The sequence below is a fragment of the Sphaeramia orbicularis genome, chromosome 13 (genome assembly GCF_902148855.1).
Source record: "Sphaeramia orbicularis chromosome 13, fSphaOr1.1, whole genome shotgun sequence".
Taxonomy (NCBI): Eukaryota; Metazoa; Chordata; class Actinopteri; order Kurtiformes; family Apogonidae; genus Sphaeramia; species Sphaeramia orbicularis.
The window spans coordinates 51,458,422-51,479,728 of NC_043969.1; the positions used below are offsets into that span (position 1 = coordinate 51,458,422).

Consider the following 21,307-nt stretch of genomic DNA (forward strand, 5'->3'; position numbering starts at 1 on the left):
ATTAAAGAAGATGAAGTGAGGAGGAGGAACTGAACACACTGAAACTGAAGACACTGAAACTGAAGACACTTAAATAGTACACTTATATTTATAGTATATTTATAGTATATTTGTACAGCAGCACATTTATACACACAGAAGAAAAGAGAGAGAAAAAGAACCTGAGGGGAGTGGTCTGTAGATGGATGGATGGATACTTGACTGAATATACTTGGTTGTAATAAATTGTACAATATGTGTAAACATGGACATGAGTTCATTCATTCATTCATTTTCTGAACCCGCTTTATCCTCACTAGGGTCACGGGGGTCTCTTGGAGCCTATCCCAGCTACATAGGGGCGAAGGCGGGGTACACCCTGGACATGTCTCCAGTTCATCACAGGCTGAACATGTAGAGACAAACAATCACTCTCACATTCACACCTATGGGCAATTTAGATTAACCAGTTAACCTATCAGTGCATGTGTTTGGATGGTGGGAGGAGCCAGAGAACCCGGAGAGAACCCACGCAGACAGGAGGAGAACATGCAAACTCCACACAGAAAGGTCCCACCCCCTGTCGACTGGTGTTGGAATCAAACCCAGGACCTTCTGTCTGTGAGGCACGAGTGCTAACCACTGCACCACTGAGTCGCCCCATGAGTGAGTTATAAAGTTAAATAAATACATGGTGTGGACTATAGAGTATACAGAAGTACACAGAGGTACACAAGTACACAGAGGTACACAGAAGTACACAGAGGTACACAGAGGTACACAAGTACACAGAGCTACACAGAGGTACACAAGTACACAGAGGTACACAGAGGTACACAAGTACACAGAGCTACACAGAAGTACACAAAGGTACACAAGTACACAGAGGTACACAGAAGTACACAGAGGTACACTGAAGTACACTGAAGTACACAGAAGTACACAGAGGTACACTGAAGTACACAGAGGTACACTGAAGTACACTGAAGTACACAGAAGTACACAGAGGTACACAGAAGTACACTGAAGTACACAGAAGAACACAGAGGTACACATAGGTACACAGAAGTACACAGAGGTACACAGCAGTGATTGCTGGGTCAGAGTTGTGCAGTTGTACAGTTACTTCAGTTACTTCAGTTACTTCGTCGCTGTGTCTGAATCAGCATCGTGCTGATATCCGTTTACTGAACAGTGAACAGAGTGTGTTCTGTGTTTGTGTATCTGTCGTTTGTATTTGATGCGTGTACTTCTGTCTGTACTGTAATTTACCCCTAGTGGATCAGAAAGTACATTTAAAGTTGAACCTTGTGTGGCAGAAGCATCAGTGTCACCTCTGAAGTGATGCAGACTACTGTAGTATATGCCATCCACTGGTCCAAACAGTACAAACACTGACACCCAGTGGCTGTGTGTGTGTACTGCATCTGAGTACAAGGATGTAAGGAAACACACACTGAACCTGTTTAATAAACTTACAAATACAATAACTATCATAATCACATCAGTATAATAATCAGATTACATGCACTTCGTAAATATTATAATCTATAAACCCTAGTTTTGGTCCATTATTGGATTTATTTTCGTACTTAAGTAGTGACGTAGAAACAAGGTTGAATTTTTGGCCTTAATTCTGTTTTACATGAATATGTGTAGGATGTGTTAAAAGGCTTGTTTTCATTAGTACAAGATCCACTAATATGTTTGTCTGTGGTAAATACTGTGCGTTTCTGTGCTTTAATTAACTTTTTTTTTTTATTTTTTTACGTGTTTCATTAGTATTTTATACAGCCGAAGTGCGCATATGACTGACAGGCGGAAGAAGAAGTAGTTCCTACCAACTGGGCGTCATTTAGATCAGACCCAGAAAGTAGAGTTCTTTTCCATGGTGTTCCTGATCATGACAAACTACAAATTTACCCAAAGTTACTAAGATATCGACATTTTCTTTAAATGAGAATCGATTTCTAGAACCTACATATTTGGTATCGGTGAAATTGATATTATCGTATCCATCCGAACACTGCAAAACCGTTGTCATGGCAACCACCACACAGACGTAGGGAGCCGCAGTTTAGCTAGTGTCGTTTTTTTCACAGTTAAAGTAGTTAAAAGTGACTTTTTCCTTTACATGTTTAGAACAACTACAGCTTTAATCCAAGTGTTAATAAAACTCTTTGAAAATGCCAATGCCGAACAACACCACCGCAGCATCTACGAGAAAACAGGTAAAGAAATTAACACTAATTAGCAAAAAGTAACAGTCCAGCTAGGCTAAAGCTAACGAGTTTGGTTCAGCTTTTATATGACTGTCGTCTTTTCACACATGGTTGAAATGTCCAGAAGGGAGCTGGTGCCAAGTCAACAAAAGCTGCAAGTAGGAAAAAGGTGAGTTAAACTGAATATATTCACGAATTTGAACCAAATACTGGAGTTTTGTTCCTGAATCACTGTCCAGAATGTACAAACCATGTCCCTCTGCAGTGTTTTTGATTAAAGCAAGACGTAAAAGTGTCGTTCCTGCCTCCTTACAGGATGAGGAGGAGGGTGTGGAGATGGTTGATGGTTTGGATGAAGCACCTGTGAAACCTAAAGATCAGCTGGAACTGAGTGAAGCTGTAAGAAACACATCTGGAGCTGCACCTCCCTCCTTTAAAGACACAGAATAGAATAGAATAGAATAGAATAGAATAGAATAGAATAGAATAGAATAGACTCTATTTGCCATTTACACAGATATATCACAGTATAGGTACATTGGAATTCTTGTATGTTTCCCTGAGTCACGGAATCCACAGAAAAAACAAAAAAAAAGACATGAACAAAAACAGAAAGAAAACAAACAGCTAAAACATATAAAAACTGTTTTTGCACAAACAGAAATACACACTTGTAAAATAAAGCAGTGTATCAGATATAAATAAATAAAATGAATGTACTGCAAGGTAAAAACAAGTTATTGCACATTTGAATCAAAGTACTGGGAGATAGAACAGGTTATTGCACATACAATTAAAAGCGTGGTGTTAAGTGTCTGTGAGAGCTGTCAGAGCACAGAGGTGGCGTTTCCTCTTCGCTCTATTGAAGACTTATGTTAACTCTTCTCATATGAAGTCTGTATTTGTATGTTCAATTTGTCAATAAAATAGATTGTTTAAACCATGTTAATTGTTATAATGTACATTATACTGTATATGATATCATTATCCTCATATTCATAATTAACTCATACACGAATGGACTAAAGTCTGTGGATCCGTTGAATCCAGGTATTGCTTTTCTAACAGGGGTCTGGGATCCAAAACAATAAGGACTAATGTCAGAATATAGTTTATATTATGGGATAGATATCAGTGCATTAGTTCGTTTGGGTTCAATTATTCTCTTTGTTTCTAAAATGAGTCAGGTGGTTTGGACTGAATTTATATCAACTTTTTTTTTTCCTCCACTTTTTTTTTTCTCCCTGACTCTGATTTTCAATGTTCTTCCTCTAAATGTCTCTAATATTTTTCCTGCTCTGACTGTCAATAATTTCCATCTATTGTCATCTGACTGAGGAAGAAAAATCTACCATTAAACTACAGTGAAATATTGACGTTTATCAACTATAGGGACATAAATCTGTGGACACATCATGTCTCCAGCTGTCAGATGTCCTGTTCATGAGGATCAGACACAGAAACATCAATATTAATAATCAATAGGATATCCATCCCATAATATTAAACTATATTATAACATCTGTGTATTCGTTTGCTGTGAAGATAATGAAATGTTACAGTCACTTCAAATTCCTAATTATACATCAATGTATTTGACACTAACAACATTTTTGAAATGTGTACTAACATATGAAGTCTCTGTTTATATGTTCGATTTTTCACTAAAATATATTCAGTCACACAGAAAGTGGTCGCACTCATGGAAGCTGAACAAACCAAAACAAACATATTATGACTATTTTGACAACTCAAAGATATATTTGTTGTACAATGGAACAGAAACATTGAATTTAACATGATAAGTGTTCATTAAAGCGAAGAGAAACACTGAAATGATCAGGACTTATTAGTATTTGGTTCTTTTCCTTAGAATTAAACTTGACTCAGATGACACAGGCCACTTTAACTCTGCTGTTTCTGTTTGATCTGTAATAACGTCAGGAGTTAAGGAGGAAATCACACGGATCCTCACGGCAAACAACCCATTTGCCCCCCAGAACATCGTCCGCTACAGTTTCAAGGTAACAAACTCAGAACATCAGAGGTATCTCACATCCAGACAGACTGTCAGAGTTTGAGTCTGTGCCTTCACGTGTTAAATAGGACACACAAATGTACATCAAATACTGAGAATCATAGAAATGATTTCCATCAAGTCACCTCATGTATGTCCTGAACCTTTCCCTTCCCTTAAAATTATGGGTAAAAGTACTTAAATGAAAACTTTGAACTTGAAAACTTTACGTTGTTTGAGAATCATTCACTCAGAATCTTTTATTTTTAACCTCCACCACAAACTCAAATGAACTCATCGTGTTCTATTTGATGATGTTGTTGTTTTTTGTGTGTCGTAGGAGCGTTCGTACAAGTCGACCAGTGTGGTGGATCAGATGGCTGTTCATTTTGTCCTGGAGGGAAACCTCCTGCATCAGGACTCTGATGAGGCGCGTAGACTCCGGGCCAAGGAGGGGCTCTTTGAAGGTCACTCCTCTAACATACTGCAGTAGGACGGTGGGATTTACTGATGGAAACCACGTGTTAACATGGATTTTGTAGCATGTGCTATTACTGGATTCAGTTTTTTTGTTGTAATGCATGCATCGTACCACAGGGGGTCAGTAGTGTCTCTAGTGCCATAAAATGAATCAATAATTTGGTGTTTTAAAGGAATGAACGTATATGTGTAAACTCTGAGCACTTCCACCTGTAGGAATGTTCTAAAACAGTCGGTTTACTTTCATAACAGTCCACTGGTCTGCTGATGTGTTTGTGCAGAGACGACAGTGGTGGATGCTGAAGCAGAACCTGAGGAGGAGGAACCAGAAACCCCGGTACTGAACATATGAAACCCAGAGCGGTGGTTAGTGTTGGACAGTGTTATGGATGTGATGATTTCAGAGTGGGTTTGGTTCCAGGCCACTCCAGTAGAGGACGGAGGGGACATGGAGGAAACAGGAGAGGACGACAGACCGGACAGTGTCGCCTCCAAAACCGACAAGAAGGAACCCAAACTGACCAACCAGTTCAACTTCAGTGAGAGAGCCTCTCAGACGCTCAATAATTCACTGAGGGTACTTCAGAACACACACACACACACACACACACACACACACACACACACACACACACCACACACACACCATCACAAAGACAAAGTCCAAACATTTATGTTTATGTGACTCAACTGTACTGTACTATATATTATATACAATATACTGCATACTATATACTAAACTAATACTATACTGTACTATACTAAACTAATACTATACTGTATTATACTAAACTAATACTATACTATACTGTACTATACTAAACTAATACTATACTGTATTATACTAAACTAATACTATACTGTACTATACTAAACCAATACTACACTCTACTGTACTATACTAAACTAATACTATACTGTATTATACTAAACTAATACTATACTCTACTGTACTAAACTAATACTATACTCTACTGTACTAAACTAATACTACACTCTACTGTACTATACTAAACTAATACTATACTGTATTATACTAAACTAATACTATACTCTACTGTACTAAACTAATACTACACTCTACTGTACTATACTAAACTAATACTATACTGTATTATACTAAACTAATACTATACTCTACTGTACTAAACTAATACTACACTCTACTGTACTATACTAAACTAATACTATACTGTATTATACTAAACTAATACTATACTCTACTGTACTAAACTAATACTATACTCTACTGTACTATACTAAACTAATACTACACTAATATTACACTATACTAACTTAATACTATATTATACTGTACTATACTAACCTAATGCTTTACTATACTGTACTATGCTATACTAATACTATACTGTCTCTGTACGTTGGAACTCTTATTTTTCTGTAGGACAGATGCTGCCAAACTGAACCTCCGCCTCGTGTTACCTCTCGGATACTGCTAATCAGGTGGTGTAGACCCTGACTTGTTTCAAAAACTTGTTTTCGCCTGGCTTGTTTTCACTCAGTAAATAACGGCTGTTTTGTTGTTGCAGTGGAAGACCTATGACATGTATGAGATGGAGACGGAGAAGCAAGAAAAAAATAAAGACAAACAGAACGCCACACCAAAGAAGGAGAACGACAACAGCAAGAGAAGATGATGCTGATAGAGACTCAGGTATATCACCTGCCTGTCTACAACACAGCATTAGTACCTCTAATTATTCCATTTATGTGTCAAATTTAAGAGGTGATGTGAAGTGTTTATCAAATATTAAGAAATAATGATAAATGGTCATTAGACTGTTGACAATAAAGGCTGGGAAGTTCTGCCAAAGCCACTGAATGTTCATACTGTGGACTTTATGTGACCACTAGAGGGAGGAGTGAGTCACTCTGCCAGTGTCCTATGGTGGGAAAACAAGCAACACGGGGTCTTTGACCAAAGCATCAGAAAGAGATAAGGTGGCATGAGAACCATTAAGAAACAACTTCTAGAGTCAAACAAAGTGACAAAGTGATTAAAGCTAGAATCACTGTTGTTTTTCCAATGAAATCAGCTCGAAATGAGGAGTGGAGTTTGACGGGGAAATGACAGAATGTTTAACTATTTATATTGACTTTTGTCGTTTGTTGATCCACGGTTCAGACTAAACTGTGACAGCTCTGACCTTGTTTGTTGGATTCTAAACAGATCTTTACTTCAGCTACTGACACAAACCAAACAGAAAACAGAGATGATTAGTGGTTTTACTGTGGCTGTTTTCAGTCTAGAAATACAGCTAAGCTAACACAGCTGACAGAGCTATAATGTAAACTATCAGCTGATGCAACACGTTATTTTAATCGACTGTCAAAGTAAAACGATGAGTATGTATGAATTTTAGTTTTAAATAAAACTTGATGACTCCGTAATACAGATGTGGAAACTCTGAGTTTTATCCTTTATTTGTTGACAGATCCAGTCTGTGGACACATAGGTTTGGTTTGTCTGTGTTTTTGGTTCTAAGTGTGTTCTGGTTCATAACATTTCTCTGCTGTTGAGAGGTCAGAATAGTAATACTACATATAAGCCCTTTAAATTAACACTACCTACTGTTCATGGCGACTATTCTTTGTGATCATTATGTTCTGCGTAAACCTCAGCATTAGAATATGAGCATTTTCCACTCAAATATATCGTTTCATTTTCAGAGTGACACCATCACTAAAGTGTTAAAACCGGCCAAGATCTTGGAACGAATGTGCAACCAGAACATATGTGATGACATAGCACAAGGTTTGTTTCCACTGAAAGTACAGTTAAGTCTTTAAAAAAAAAAAAAAAAAAAGAAAGAAAAAGGGTTTATGTGTCACTTCATAGATGTTTCTTTTGTCTGTCTGTGTTCTGTCATGGTTTTAAGACTTCAAATACTTTGAGGATGTGTCGGATGAGTTCAGGGACCAGAAGGGGACTCTCCTTCCACTGTGGAAGTTCCACTATGAAAAAGCCAAACTGTCTGTCACTGCCCTCTGCTGGTCAGTTTCATCAAATCTGTCAATGTTCCCATAAACAGACTCCCCACCATACACACAGATTTGGAAAATAAGTATGAGCTCACCTGTGCTTTAGTGTAGAACTTGGATATTATAGACCTTCAGCGTGCACTTCTGACCTGCTTTTCTTTGAATATTCATTGTTTCTTAACGTAAGGCTGAGAAATTGTTGGTATTATGTTGCTTTTGCCTTTAGTGAATTTATTACACATATTTTATGTCTTATACCAGATTTTCACTTTTTCACATTAGACCTTAAATGGCTTTAAGTCACATTTATGACAAATGTTGATTTTCACTAAGTTCTCCCAGTGGTCCATTATAATATCCTGTACAGTTTATGCACTTGTACTACCGGGTGAGCGTTGAGCTGCATCTGTCCAGCATTTTAAAGTAACACCAGTGAGTGTATCTGTGACTGATGGGAAGATGCACTGACTGACTGATGCCTTTGTGATAAAACAGGAACAAGAAATATCAAGACCTGTTTGCTGTAGGAATGGGATCATGTAAGTACAGAAGAGGACACAGTTTTGTCATTTCATACGCAGGGTTCAATCTCCACACATTGTCACAGATAATTTTAATATTCTTTAACAATAACACAGTTGAATTAGCCTTGTAATAGTCCTTTTCTCCAGACTGTAACTGGAGTTCCTAACCCTTGTCTTCCTCCTGTTGGTCCTGTTCTGTACAGATGACTTCAGTAAACAGGGCCATGGTATGCTTGTGTTCTACTCTCTGAAGAACTCGGCCTTCCCAGAGTACATCTATCCCACCAGCTCTGGCATCTTGTGCCTGGACATCCATGAGCTCCATTCCCACCTGGTGGCTGTGGGCTTCTACGACGGCTGTGTGGCCGTCTACAACCTGAAGGAGGAGGGGCAAGAACCTGTCTATAAGAGCACAGCCAAGACTGGGAAACACACCGATCCTGTCTGGCAGGTAAGTACCCTAACCTTAACCTATCCTTACTACCCCTCATCCTAATCTTACCCCTTACTCTTAACCTTACCCTAAACCTTATCCTAACCCTAACTTTAACCCTATCCCTACCCCTAACCTTTATCTTAACTCTACTCCTTACCCTAACTCGGTGAAGGCAGGAGGTGGACCACTGTGTGTTATTCAGACTCATATCTTGGCTCTGTTAACTCTCATCTTAAGAGCTTCCATCAACCAGCTAATTGGGAATGTAGATTAATTAATTTACTATCATTAATTTAGCTCTATATTTTTCACACAGACCTCCAGTTTTTATCTCACCAGTCGATTGGTCATGAGCTGTTGTAAAGGTGCTGTGTCCAGAAATTTAGATTTTGTATTTTTTATTAATATTTTCAAATATTCTACCTGTTCCTTTCCTTCTGCTGGTCCTTCCGTTGATGGTTTAGAACAGGGGGTCTCAAACTCAGATCCTCGAGGGCCGGTATCCTGCATGTTTTAGTTGTTTCCCTCTTCCAGCACACCTGACGGTCGTTACCAGGCTTCTGCAGAGCTTGATGGTAGGCTTATCATTTGAATCAGGTGTGTTGGAAGAGGGATACATCTAAAACATGCAGGATTAGTGGCCCTTGAGGACCGGAGTTTGAGACCCGTGGTTTAGAACATGTAAATGGTTCCGGATATCAGTCTAGTTCCTATTGGTCACTGATAGAAGTCATATCTGGACTGTGATTGGATGAGTTGAGTTCTCCTCCAGTGAAAGTCCCGGCCACATCTATGGTTAGATTGATGTGCATCCAGACCACAGAACTGGAACATAGAAAAGAACCTGACATAGGACACATTTTCCTGGTTCTGATCAACATAGAACAGACACTGATGGACAGGGACACTGGAACTGTTTTGTAGGTTGTTTTTTTTTTTTAATGTGTAAGTAACATTGTTCTGTTGTGTGTCATTCAGGTCCAGTGGCAAATGATGACATGGACAACAACCACAATTTCTATTCTGTTTCCTCTGATGGCCGAGTCGTGTCCTGGACCCTGGTTAAGGTTAGATACACAAACACACTAATAATTCACTGTTATTATTCCATATGTGAGACACAACTGCAGATCCAGGTCCTGACACCAGGCACCGCCCTCCTCTACGTCCGAAATAAAATAAGACAAAAACTAAGTGTACAAGTAAAGAACAACGGAGGTTCAGGATGGCATGACTTTTTGTGTACTCACATTACTCAGTCACCTGCTGCTTTATGTTTGGACACATACAGTCTGATTTGTGTGGTTATTTTATAATGTACATGTTAAATACAGTCTTATTTTTGTGGTTATTTTAATTTACGTGTTAAATACAGTCTTATTTTTGTGGTTATTTTAATGTACATGTTAAATACAGTCTTATTTTTGTGGTTATTTTAATGTACATGTAGTGCCTGTAGCCTGATTTGAAAGAAAACACTACAACACATACATTCTCTCTAGGTTCGGAAAGCTGGTAATAGTCATGCAATGATACCATGAAGTTAACAGTTGACAATTTATTGCAACAACAATAACACTTTACAGTGTATGAAAATAAAAGGTACCCAAAACAAACCACAATAAAATAAAATAGAGCTCTTCCCCAAAGAATTGAAAAATAATAAAATAAAATAAATAAAAGTTCAAAATAAATTGTCCCTCCTTCTTTCTCAGAAGGTACGTGCTCAGTTCAGTTCTGTGTCTTGTGTGTGTAATGGTCTATTCAAATGGTTACTACCCAGGTAGATTTTGAGTATGAAATGTTCTTATCTGCATCACAAATGAAGTGAAGCGATGTCTTTAGTTCCTCGGAGTGGATCCCACAGTTAGCCAGACCGGTGCACCGTTCCGTCTGAGTTGTTCGTCCTTCCTGGCTCACCACCGAACCACCTTGGTTCGAATTTGAGTCAAATCCAAATCCAGCAAACGAAAAAACCAGTCTACACATACAGTGCAGAACAAAAATCATTACTCTCTATTCAAATCATGACATCTTTCTGTTTCCACTTCTCATTCTATTACTATTACACTCAATACCGAGATACAGAATACAGCAATCAAAGCATTGTAAATGAGATTTACAGTACATCTTAAAGTATTTCAATCATGACAATGACCTATCATGAACTTATATCTTAGTATAAATGCACTTATTTATTTAAATAAAGCATTATTTGTATTTTAAAACAGCTCTACAAATCAATATTTATCTTTTTAAACCATCAATGTATATCTTTTTAACCCTTCTTTTTAAACAAAATGAATATTTTAACATCTTCAGTGCAGTAAACCCATAATGCACATTACATTTATCAACAAAGACTTCCTCTATCTATCATAACTGGCATCATATGCTGTCTCTTTCTCTCTCATATGTTACAGTAGTGGCATTTTAGCTTAACAAGCCACACATGAGCATTCGTATTGCAGACAATACTTAAATTAGCCTAGTAGTGCTAACCTCAATTAATGTTAGCCTCCCGCTAGCTCGGCTAGCGATCGTTCTAAAGCTACTTTTCAAGTTCACAATGATACAGCTGGTACCGCCGTGGGTTTAAAACATTGGAAAAACGTTTCAGGTAACATATCAGGAACTCCGACTGGTCTTATGTATATACTTCTATGAACAGGAATTTTCTCACACAACAAGCTAATATCCAAAAGCTAACCACGAGGCTTATTCTCTAGCATGTAGCATTTTCTTAGCGGAGTTCTCACAGAGGACACAGTGAAACAGGTTCTTCTCTCTCTTACGCACATTCACACGGCTTCTCCTCATAACAAAAGACCTATCAAGACACTGCGTGAAGATTATTTGATGATTTACATGGTTTCCGTCATGTTACATACCCCGGTTTGTCAGCTCGTTCCTAATGCATGTGCTCTGGTCAGTGTGTCGCTCTAAGATGGCGCCACACCAGACTGAGGTCACATTCAAAATCACTCCACAGGGCTAATGGGCCACCTTGGTTTAGTGAGCATTGTGGGTTACATACATGTTAAATACAGTCTTATTTATGTGGTTTATTTTACTGTATATGTTACAGTCTTATTTTTGTGGTTATTTTAATGTACATGTTACAGTCTGGTTTATGTGGCTATTTTAATGCTTCTGTCTGATCCTTTCATTCTCTGTGGGTTTGTTTGTTGCAGAATGAGCTGGTTTTCACAGATATTATCAGACTGTCACTGAATGGAGCTGTTCTGAGGGTCCAGAGGCTGTGCATGAACCCATCGTAGGTGAGGATCGGACAGGTTCATGTAAATCACTCAGTCCACAGGTGTTTTAGTCCAGAACCTGCGCAGTATGTTTGGACTCCAACAGCCGATGCCTGTCGTTCACAGTGGGCGGGACATCCTTTGACTTCCACAAACACATCGACTATCTCTTCCTAGTTGGCACCGAGGTGGGGCAAATATACAAGGTATGTCCCCATGGATGTCTCAGGGCTGGGTTTTTACAGAATGGCATTAATGCTCGGTGCAGTGACATCCATCATGCTACTGGATGTGGAAGGAGAATCACAGCATGTGTTGTTATACTTCAGGATCCATTTGTGTCAATGTCACCGACATAGTATGAGTCAGGAAGTTATTTTAATAATACACTCCAACATACATGGAAACAATACAAACATCACTAAAACAATATTAAGGACGCATCGTAAATGTTCAGCTTAATGTAATTCAGAAATACACTGAGGAAATTCCACCTCAGACTATGTGCAGAAAATGACACTTACCTTCATGTCAGTGTCCAGTCTTCGGTTCTATTCTGTTCGGTTCTGTCCACTGTTTCCTTTCATTCACACTCACTGCTCTTACATTGTACTTCACTGGAGCACCAGGCTTCTGTTCAGTATAAAAGCTGTGTTTCATACCAAACAGTATACAGACACAGTTATACAGATGGAAAGAAGCTCATGGATACCAGTGTATTAGTGTATAATGGTTCCTTATTAGGGGATAACGGCCCCCTACCGTCATATAGGGCAGGGGTGTCAAAACTCCGTCTTCGAGGCCTAGTATCCTGCATGTTTTAGATATTTTCCCTCTTCTATCACACCTGGTTCAGTTAATGATCAGCTCATCATTATGCTCTGCAGGAAGCCTGATAATGATGGAATGGCTTCCAGGTGTGAAGGAAGAGGGAAATATTTTAAACATGCAGGGATACCGACCCTCCAGGACCAGAGTTTCACACCCCTGTATTTAGGGTATAACAGTCCTCTACCGTCATATTAGGGTATATGTACAGATCTGAGTACGGGGACTGAACCCAAATGCAAGACCCAGAAGCAGATGTAAAAGTTTACAGTGTTTATTCAACACAGGTTTAACTGACAAGTCAAGGACTGTGTTAGAATACAGATTCTTGAGGTTACACAGTTCAGGGTTCTTCTCAAGGTTTGTGAGACGGACCCTCACAGCCCGGACCGAAAACACACGTCAGGTATCCGACTAGGGAGAGCAGAGGATGTCAGTAAACAGACCAGGTCATACACGTGAGGCAAACAGATAGGCAACAGTACATTGGGATAAGACAAGCTCACATACCAGAAGACAGGCAAAAGGTCGAACACCACACGTTGAGACAGACAGGAGTCAGGCAGAAAGGCAGAGGTCCAAGAAAACAATCCAGGTCACAACAGGCAGACAGAAAAACAGGATCCACAAACACTGGTAAGTAACACACTAGGCGATACGAACTGGCACAGGACAGGGGAAAACACAGGGCTTAAATACACAAGAGGGAGGGAAGACAATGAGACACAGGTGGAGCAAATCAGGGCGGGGACAGGTAATCACACACAGGTGGAACTGATTAGGGAAAGGAAGCAAGACACCAGACATGACACATGAGGAGAACTTAACAAAATAAAACAGAAGTGACAGACAAAACCACAAGACAGACAAAACCAGACTAATTTCTGTGGCAGATGTGACAGTATGTCAGTATAATGGTAAGGAAATTAAGAAAATGAATATACTTGTTATACATTTATAAATAAAATACGGTATAAAGGCTAATGCATATACTTGTCACATAAGTTGATTAAAACAAAAGGCCAGTCCTCAGATTTCATTTCCTTCATTTATTTCAGGTGGTAGTACAGTTGGTACCAAATGGGTTCCATTTAAATATTCAACCTAAACAGTTTTGTTGCTGTGGTTTTGTACATCTGAAGTGTGTGTGTTCACTGGGCAGTGTTCAAAGGCCTACTCCACCCAGTTCCTGGAGACCTATGAGGCCACAGCATGGCTGTGGACGCTGTGAAGTGGAACCACTTCCATCCAAAGGTTTTCATCTCATGCAGTTCAGATTGGACCATCAGATCTGGGATCATACCATCAAGTACTACTCCACACATTCTAAAAAGAGCTCCAGATGAAGTGGAAGTGTCAGTTGTACTTCTAGTTTGTTAGTTGTACTTGTCACCAACAGTGGATAGATTCTGGTTAATACTTCACTCATAGAGACCCATAGCTACTTTATGTCAGTTCCCGAATGAAGAAGTTCAATATTTCTCAGGGCTGGTGTCTCTTTAAATGTAATTTAGGGTGAGGTAGCTGTAGTTTAGTTTATGTGTTAGTATCCTAACACCCACTGATTACCTGTGCCAAAGAGGGTTCTGTTTTCATCAGGGTTGGTTTGTTTGTCTTTTAGCAAAAATAACTCAAAAAGTTATGATGATTAGATGAAATTTTTTAGGAATGTTGATACTGGGCACAAGGAACAAACCATAAAATTTTGGTATTGATTTTGGGGGTGGACTGATCTGCCTTGGCAGAGGTCTGCACTCTCCGAGTGCTTTTCTAGTTACTTCTGTAATTTACCGTTACCAACTGCATCCCCATAAGTTACTGTTTCTTCCGTTTCTCTGTTTTTAATATAATAATCTTTGAATTCACTCAGAGCTTTAATGAACATCTACATGATCAGTGAATTAAATACTGGAAAATACATGATTACACTGAAAAATGTAAAATACAGAGGATAATATTACAATAAATGGTGATAAATCACTTAAAAAAGATTAAATAGAGAGAAAAATTTTGTTTAGGAGTCTGACAAAAACATAGCTGTGGGTGTTTATGGTGTAGATTCCTTCCAGAATGCTTAGTTTGGATTCCAAACACCGTTTTTCATAGATCAGTAACCGTCTGTTCATTCCAGACTGTTTTTTCCCACAGCGTGGCAAGGGTAGTTATCATTAACGAAAAACTAACGAAATGACGAAAACTAGAATTGAAAAGACATTTTCGTTAACTGAATAAATAAAAAAACTATAATTAAAGAAAAAAAACGATAACTGAAACTGTATTGTGTGTTTACAAACTAACTAAAACGTATAAAAATTTATAGATCAGATTCCCTTCGTTTTCGTCTTTGCCAATGTCTGATTTATACGAAATCGATTTATTTCCCTCAGGCAATTTATCTGCTGTCACCTACTACGACACTTTTTGGTCCGTTACTTGTGTTCACTTGTGGTTTCCAGTCGTCTTCTGGTCCCCCACTCTACTGGAAACATGGAGACTAAAGTTGGAAGAAAGCAGCAGAGTCCTGTCTGGGATTTATTTGAATACGACGACAGAGAAGAAGAGAAAAGATATGACAAAATTACAACTAAACTAAAACTAAACTAAGACTAAGCATTTAGAAAAAATGAAAACTATAAAATCTAGCAAACCTGCTCTAAAAACAAATTAAAATGAACTGAATTAGAGAAAAAAAGTCCAAACTAAAAAAAAAACTGAACTAGAAGAAAATGCAAAACTATTATAACCTTGCAGTGTGGACAGAGTTGTAGATTCTTGTCTGTTTTTTTTTTTTTCAGTTCTCCCATGTTCACCTTTGACCTGAATTCAGCTGTTGGAGGACTTTGCTTGGTCACCGTATTCTTCGACTGTGTTCGCTGCTGTCACCACAGACAGAACAGTAAGATTTACAGCCAACGCTGCGTCACAACATGAAACATAAGTAGATTACCTCAGAATGACCAGGATTTATTTATTACACACACACATTTATAATGCATGTATGTGTTTTTTATGTGCACATGCACAGAACTTATCTAAGTAACTTTAGCTCATACAGTCACATATTCATGACATATCATTTAAGTTTAAGGTCATGACGGTGAGAAGACGATAAACCTGTGTGTTTCAGGTTCATGTGTTCCATAAACCCGTGTGTTTCAGGTTCATGTGTTTCCATAAACCCGTGTGTTTCAGGTTCATGTGTTCCATAAACCCGTGTGTTTCAGGTTCATGTGTTCCATAAACCCGTGTGTTTCAGGTTCATGTGTTCCATAAACCCGTGTGTTTCAGGTTCATGTGTTCCATAACCCGTGTGTTTCAGGTTCATGTGTTCCATAAACCCGTGTGTTTCAGGTTCATGTGTTCGATCTGAGCGTCAACAAAGACCAGGCTCTGTGTCAGCAGACGGTGGTGTCCAAGAAGAAGACCAAGCTAGACTCACATCGACTTTAACACCCGTCTATCCCATCATCCTCGTGTGTGATGATCAAAGCTGTGTCACCAGCCTCCAAACTCTCCCTAACCTTCGCATGACTCCCAAAGTAAGGGGCCCATCGGCTTCTAGAGCTTTCCTTAACGCTCCAACGTATTTTCCCACTGTTGGTTCTTTGTGACAAACAAAAGGAGTTTTTTTCAAATTTGTAAACTAGTTCAGTCTGGTCCCTCTGCCACCCCTGTAGATAAATGGGTCAGGGTTAGGGTCAGGGTACAGCCTGTTGGGTTGGGGTCAGGGTTAGGGCTGACAGAGGAAAAAATAATATAGACGTCTGTCCCTACCCCAATGCCACTGGAGAACTTCTAGATCAGGGGTCGGCAACCTGCGGCTCCAGAGCCGCATGGCGTCTCCTCCTCCTCCTTGTAGTGGCTCCTCCCGTTACTGGCGTCTCCTCCTCCTCCTTGTAGGGCTCCTCCCTTTACTTCGCGTCTCTTCCTTCGCTTCCTCCTCCTTGTATTTGCTCCTCCCTTTACTGCGTCTCCTCCTCCTCCTTGTAGTGGCTCCTCCCTTTACTGCGTCTCCTCCTCCTCCTTGTAGTGGCTCCTCCCTTTACTGCGTCTCTTCCCCTCCTTGTATTTGCTCCTCCCTTTACTGCGTCTCCTCCTCCTCCTTGTAGTGGCTCCTCCCTTTACTGCGTCTCCTCCTCCTCCTTGTAGTGGCTCCTCCCTTTACTGCGTCTCCTCCTCCTTGTATTTGCTCCTCCTTTACTGCGTCTCCTCCTCCTCCTTGTAGTGGCTCCTCCTTTACTGCGTCTCCTCCTCCTCCTTGTAGTGGCTCCTCCCTTTACTGCGTCTCCTCCTCCTCCTTGTAGTGGCTCCTCCCTTTACTGCGTCTCTTCCTCTTCCTTGTAGTGGCTCCTCCCTTTACTGCGTCTCCTCCTCCTCCTTGTAGTGGCTCCTCCCTTTACTGTGTCTCTTCCTCTCCTTGTATTGCTCCTCCCTTTACTGCGTCTCCTCCTCCTCCTTGTAGTGGCTCCTCCCTTTACTGCGTCTCCTCCTCCTCGTAGTGGCTCCTCCCTTTACTGCGTCTCTTCCTCCTCCTTGTAGTGGCTCCTCCCTTTACTGTGTCTCCTCCTCTCCTTGTAGTGGCTCCTCCCTTTACGGTCTCCTCCTCCTCCTTGTAGTGGCTCCTCCCTTTACTGCGTCTCTTCTCCTCCTTGTATTTGCTCCTCCCTTTACTGCGTCTTCCCCCTTGTAGTGGCTCCTCCCTTTACTGCGTCTCCTCCTCCTCCTTGTATTTGCTCCTATCTCCTCCCTTACTGCTTCCTCTCTCCTCCTCCTCTTGTAGTGGCTCCTCCTTTACTGCGTCTCCTCCTCCCCTTGTAGTGGCTCCTCCCTTTACTGCGTCTCCTCCTCCTCCTTGTAGTGGCTCCTCCCTTACTGCGTCTCTTCCTCCTCCTTGTAGTGGCTCCTCCATTTACTGCGTCTCCTCCTCCTCCTTGTAGTGGCTCCTCCTTTACTGTGTCTCCTCCTCCTTGTAGTGGCTCCTCCCTTTACTGCGTCTCCTCCTCCTCCTTGTAGTGGCTCCTCCTTACTGCGTCTCCTATGCTGCGTCTCCTCCTCCTCCTGTAGTCTCCTCCCTTTACTGCGTCTCTTCCTCTTCCTTGTAGTGGCTCCTCCCTTTACTGCGTCTCCTCCTCCTTGTAGTGGCTCCTCCCTTTACTGTGTCTCTTCCTCCTCCTTGTATTTGCTCCTCCCTTTACTGCGTCTCCTCCTCCTCCTTGTAGTGGCTCCTCCCTTTACTGCGTCTCCTCCTCCTCCTTGTAGTGGCTCCTCCCTTTACTGCGTCTCTTCCTCCTCCTTGTAGTGGCTCCTCCCTTTACTGTGTCTCCTCCTCCTCCTTGTAGTGGCTCCTCCCTTTACTGCGTCTCCTCCTCCTCCTTGTAGTGGCTCCTCCCTTTACTGCGTCTCTTCTCTCCTCCTTTATTTGCTCCTCCCTTTACTGCGTCTCCTCCTCCTCCTTGTAGTGGCTCCTCCCTTTACTGCGTCTCTCCTCCTCCTTGTAGTGGCTCCTCCCTTTACTGCGTCTCCTCCTCCTCCTTGTAGTGGCTCCTCCCTTTACTGCGTCTCTTCCTCCTCCTTGTAGTGGCTCCTCCCTTTACTGTGTCTCCTCCTCCTCCTTGTAGTGGCTCCTCCCTTTACTATGTCTCTTCCTCCTCCTTGTATTTGCTCCTCCCTTTACTGCGTCTCTCCTCCTCCTTGTAGTGGCTCCTCCCTTTACTGCGTCCTCCTCCTCCTTGTAGTGGCTCCTCCCTTTACTGCGTCTCCTCCTCATTGTAGTGGCTCCTCCCTTTACTGCGTCTCTCTCCTCCTCCTGTAGTGGCTCCTCCCTTTACTGCGTCTCCTCCTCCTCCTTGTAGTGGCTCCCTCTTTACTGCGTCTCCTCCTCCTCCTTGTAGTGGCTCCTCCCTTTACTGCGTCTCCTCCTCCTCCTTGTAGTGGCTCCTCCCTTTACTGCGTCTCCTCCTCCTCCTTGTAGTGGCTCCTCCCTTTACTGTGTCTCCTCCTCCTCCTTGTAGTGGCTCCTCCCTTTACTGCGTCTCCTCCTCCTCCTTGTAGTGGCTCCTCCCTTTACTGTGTCTCCTCCTCCTCCTTGTAGTGGCTCCTCCCTTTACGGCTCTCTTCCTCTTCCTTGTAGTGGCTCCTCCCTTTACTGATGCGTCTCCTCCTCCTCCTTGTAGTGGCTCCTCCCTTTACTGTGTCTCTTCCTCCTCCTTGTATTTGCTCCTCCCTTTACTGCGTCTCCTCCTCCTCCTTGTAGTGGCTCCTCCCTTTACTGCGTCTCCTCCTCCTCCTTGTAGTGGCTCCTCCTTTACTGCGTCTCTTCCTCCTCCTTGTAGTGGCTCCTCCCTTTACTGTGTCTCTCCTCCTCCTTGTAGTGGCTCCTCCCTTTACTGCGTCTCCTCCTCCTCCTTGTAGTGGCTCCTCCCTTTACTGCGTCTCCTCCTCCTCCTTGTAGTGGCTCCTCCCTTTACTGCGTCTCTTCCTCCTCCTTGTAGTGGCTCCTCCATTTACTGCGTCTCCTCCTCCTCCTTGTAGTGGCTCCTCCCTTTACTGTGTCTCCTCCTCTCCTTGTAGTGGCTCCTCCCTTTACTGGTCTCCTCACTCTGCGTCTCCTCCTCCTCTTGTAGTGGCTCCTCCCTTTACTGTGTCTCCTCCTCCTCCTTGTAGTGGCTCCTCCCTTTACGGCTCTCTCCTCTTCCTTGTAGTGGCTCCTCCCTTTACTGCGTCTCCTCCTCCCTTGTAGTGGCTCCTCCCTTTACTGCGTCTCCTCCTCCTCCTTGTAGTGGCTCCTCCCTTTACTGTGTCTCCTCCCTCCTCCTTGTAGTGGCTCCCCCCTTTACTGCGTCTCCTCCTCCTCCTTGTAGTGGCTCCTCCCTTTACTGCGTCTCCTCCTCCTCCTTGTAGTGGCTCCTCCCTTTACTGCGTCTCCTCTCCTCCTCCTTGTAGTGGCTCCTCCCTTTACTGCGTCTCTCCTACTCCTTGTAGTGGCTCCTCCCTTTACTGCGTCTCTTCCTCCTCCTTGTAGTGGCTCCTCCCTTTACTGCGTTCCTCCTGTAGTGGCTCCTCCCTTTACTGCGTCTCCTCCTCCTCCTTGTAGTGGCTCCTCCTTTACTGCGTCTCCTCCTCCTCCTTGTAGTGGCTCCTCATTTACTGCGTCTCCTCCTCCTCCTTGTAGTGGCTCCTCCCTTTACTGTGTCTCCTCCTCCTCCTTGTATGGCTCCTCCCTTTACTGCGTCTCCTCCTCCTCCTTGTAGTGGCTCCTCCCTTTACTGTGTCTCCTCCTCCTCCTTGTGGCTCCTCCCTTTACTGCGTCTCCTCCTCCTCCTTGTAGTGGCTCCTCCCTTTACTGTGTCTCCTCCTCCTCCTTGTAGTGCTCCTCCCTTTACCAGCTGCCATCTCCTGTGCATGGTCAAACCAGCCGCTAGCGTTTTTCTTGTGCGCTACTCATTCGACAGTTACAGTAGATGCTGCATGGAGCGAATGTGCCTTCAGGACAACAGAAGGAAGGGCTCATTTCCTGCTCTAGTTAAAGACGCAGACGGATACAGACGGAGGGTCTTCTGTCCGTCCTTTTTTATTACTCACGTAATTCTGTCCGTTTACAGGAGAATATGGAGCAGTACAACTGGGAACTGTGGAGGAATGTTTGAGTTTAGAAGAAATAATTTCCATAAATAGCGATACTTTTCATAGAGCGACTATGAGTATGAGTACTGTGTACTTTTGGGGTAATCCTACAACAGATTCCCTTCCAAGTACAAAAGTTTGTTTGTTTTTTCATCTGAATAGGCTTTAATTCTAAATTCATTGATGCATAAAATTATGATTTCCAATAAGTACCTCGTTAGATCTGCTTTCTTGTTCCTTTATTGTTAATGACACGACTGCTGAGTTTGTGGTCTGAACCAAAGCTCAGAAAGCAGGAGCTCAGGTCACTGCTGCTCTGTTCATGTGCAGGGGAAGAAGCGCCAGGAGCTGCCCAAGGGTCCAGAGACAGAGGTGGCCAAGATGGCAGCTGCTGCGACTGCTGAGGGAACCAGATCCAACCACTGTTTAAGACTGCTGAGGGAACCAGATCCAACCCTGTTTAAGACTGCTGAGGGAACCAGATCCAACCACTGTTTAAGACTGCTGAGGGAACCAGATCCAACCACTGTTTAAGACTGCTGAGGGAACCAGATCCAACCACTGTTTAAGACTGCTGAGGGAACCAGATCCAACCACTGTTTAAGACTGCTGAGGGAACCAGATCCAACCACTGTGTAAAGACTGCTGAGGGAACCAGATCCAACCACTGTTTAGACTGCTGAGGGAACCAGATCCACCACTGTTTAAGACTGCTGAGGGAACCAGATCCAACCACTGTGTAAGACTGCTGAGGGAACCAGATCCAACCACTGTGTAAAGACTGGTTAGGGAACCTGATCCAACCACTGTTTAAGACTGCTGAGGGAACCAGATCCTACCACTGTGTAAAGACTGGTTAGGGACCAGATCCAACCACTGTTTGAGACTGCTGAGGGAACCAGATCCAACCACTTTAAGACTGCTGAGGGAACCAA

General features: G+C 42.1%; 1 pseudogene; it reads left to right on the forward strand.

Annotated features, from left to right (window-relative positions):
• The first annotated feature begins 2,054 nt into the window (after positions 1-2,054).
• LOC115431212 (dynein intermediate chain 1, axonemal-like) lies at positions 2,055-20,787 on the forward strand (annotated as a pseudogene).
• Positions 20,788-21,307: the final 520 nt, after the last annotated feature.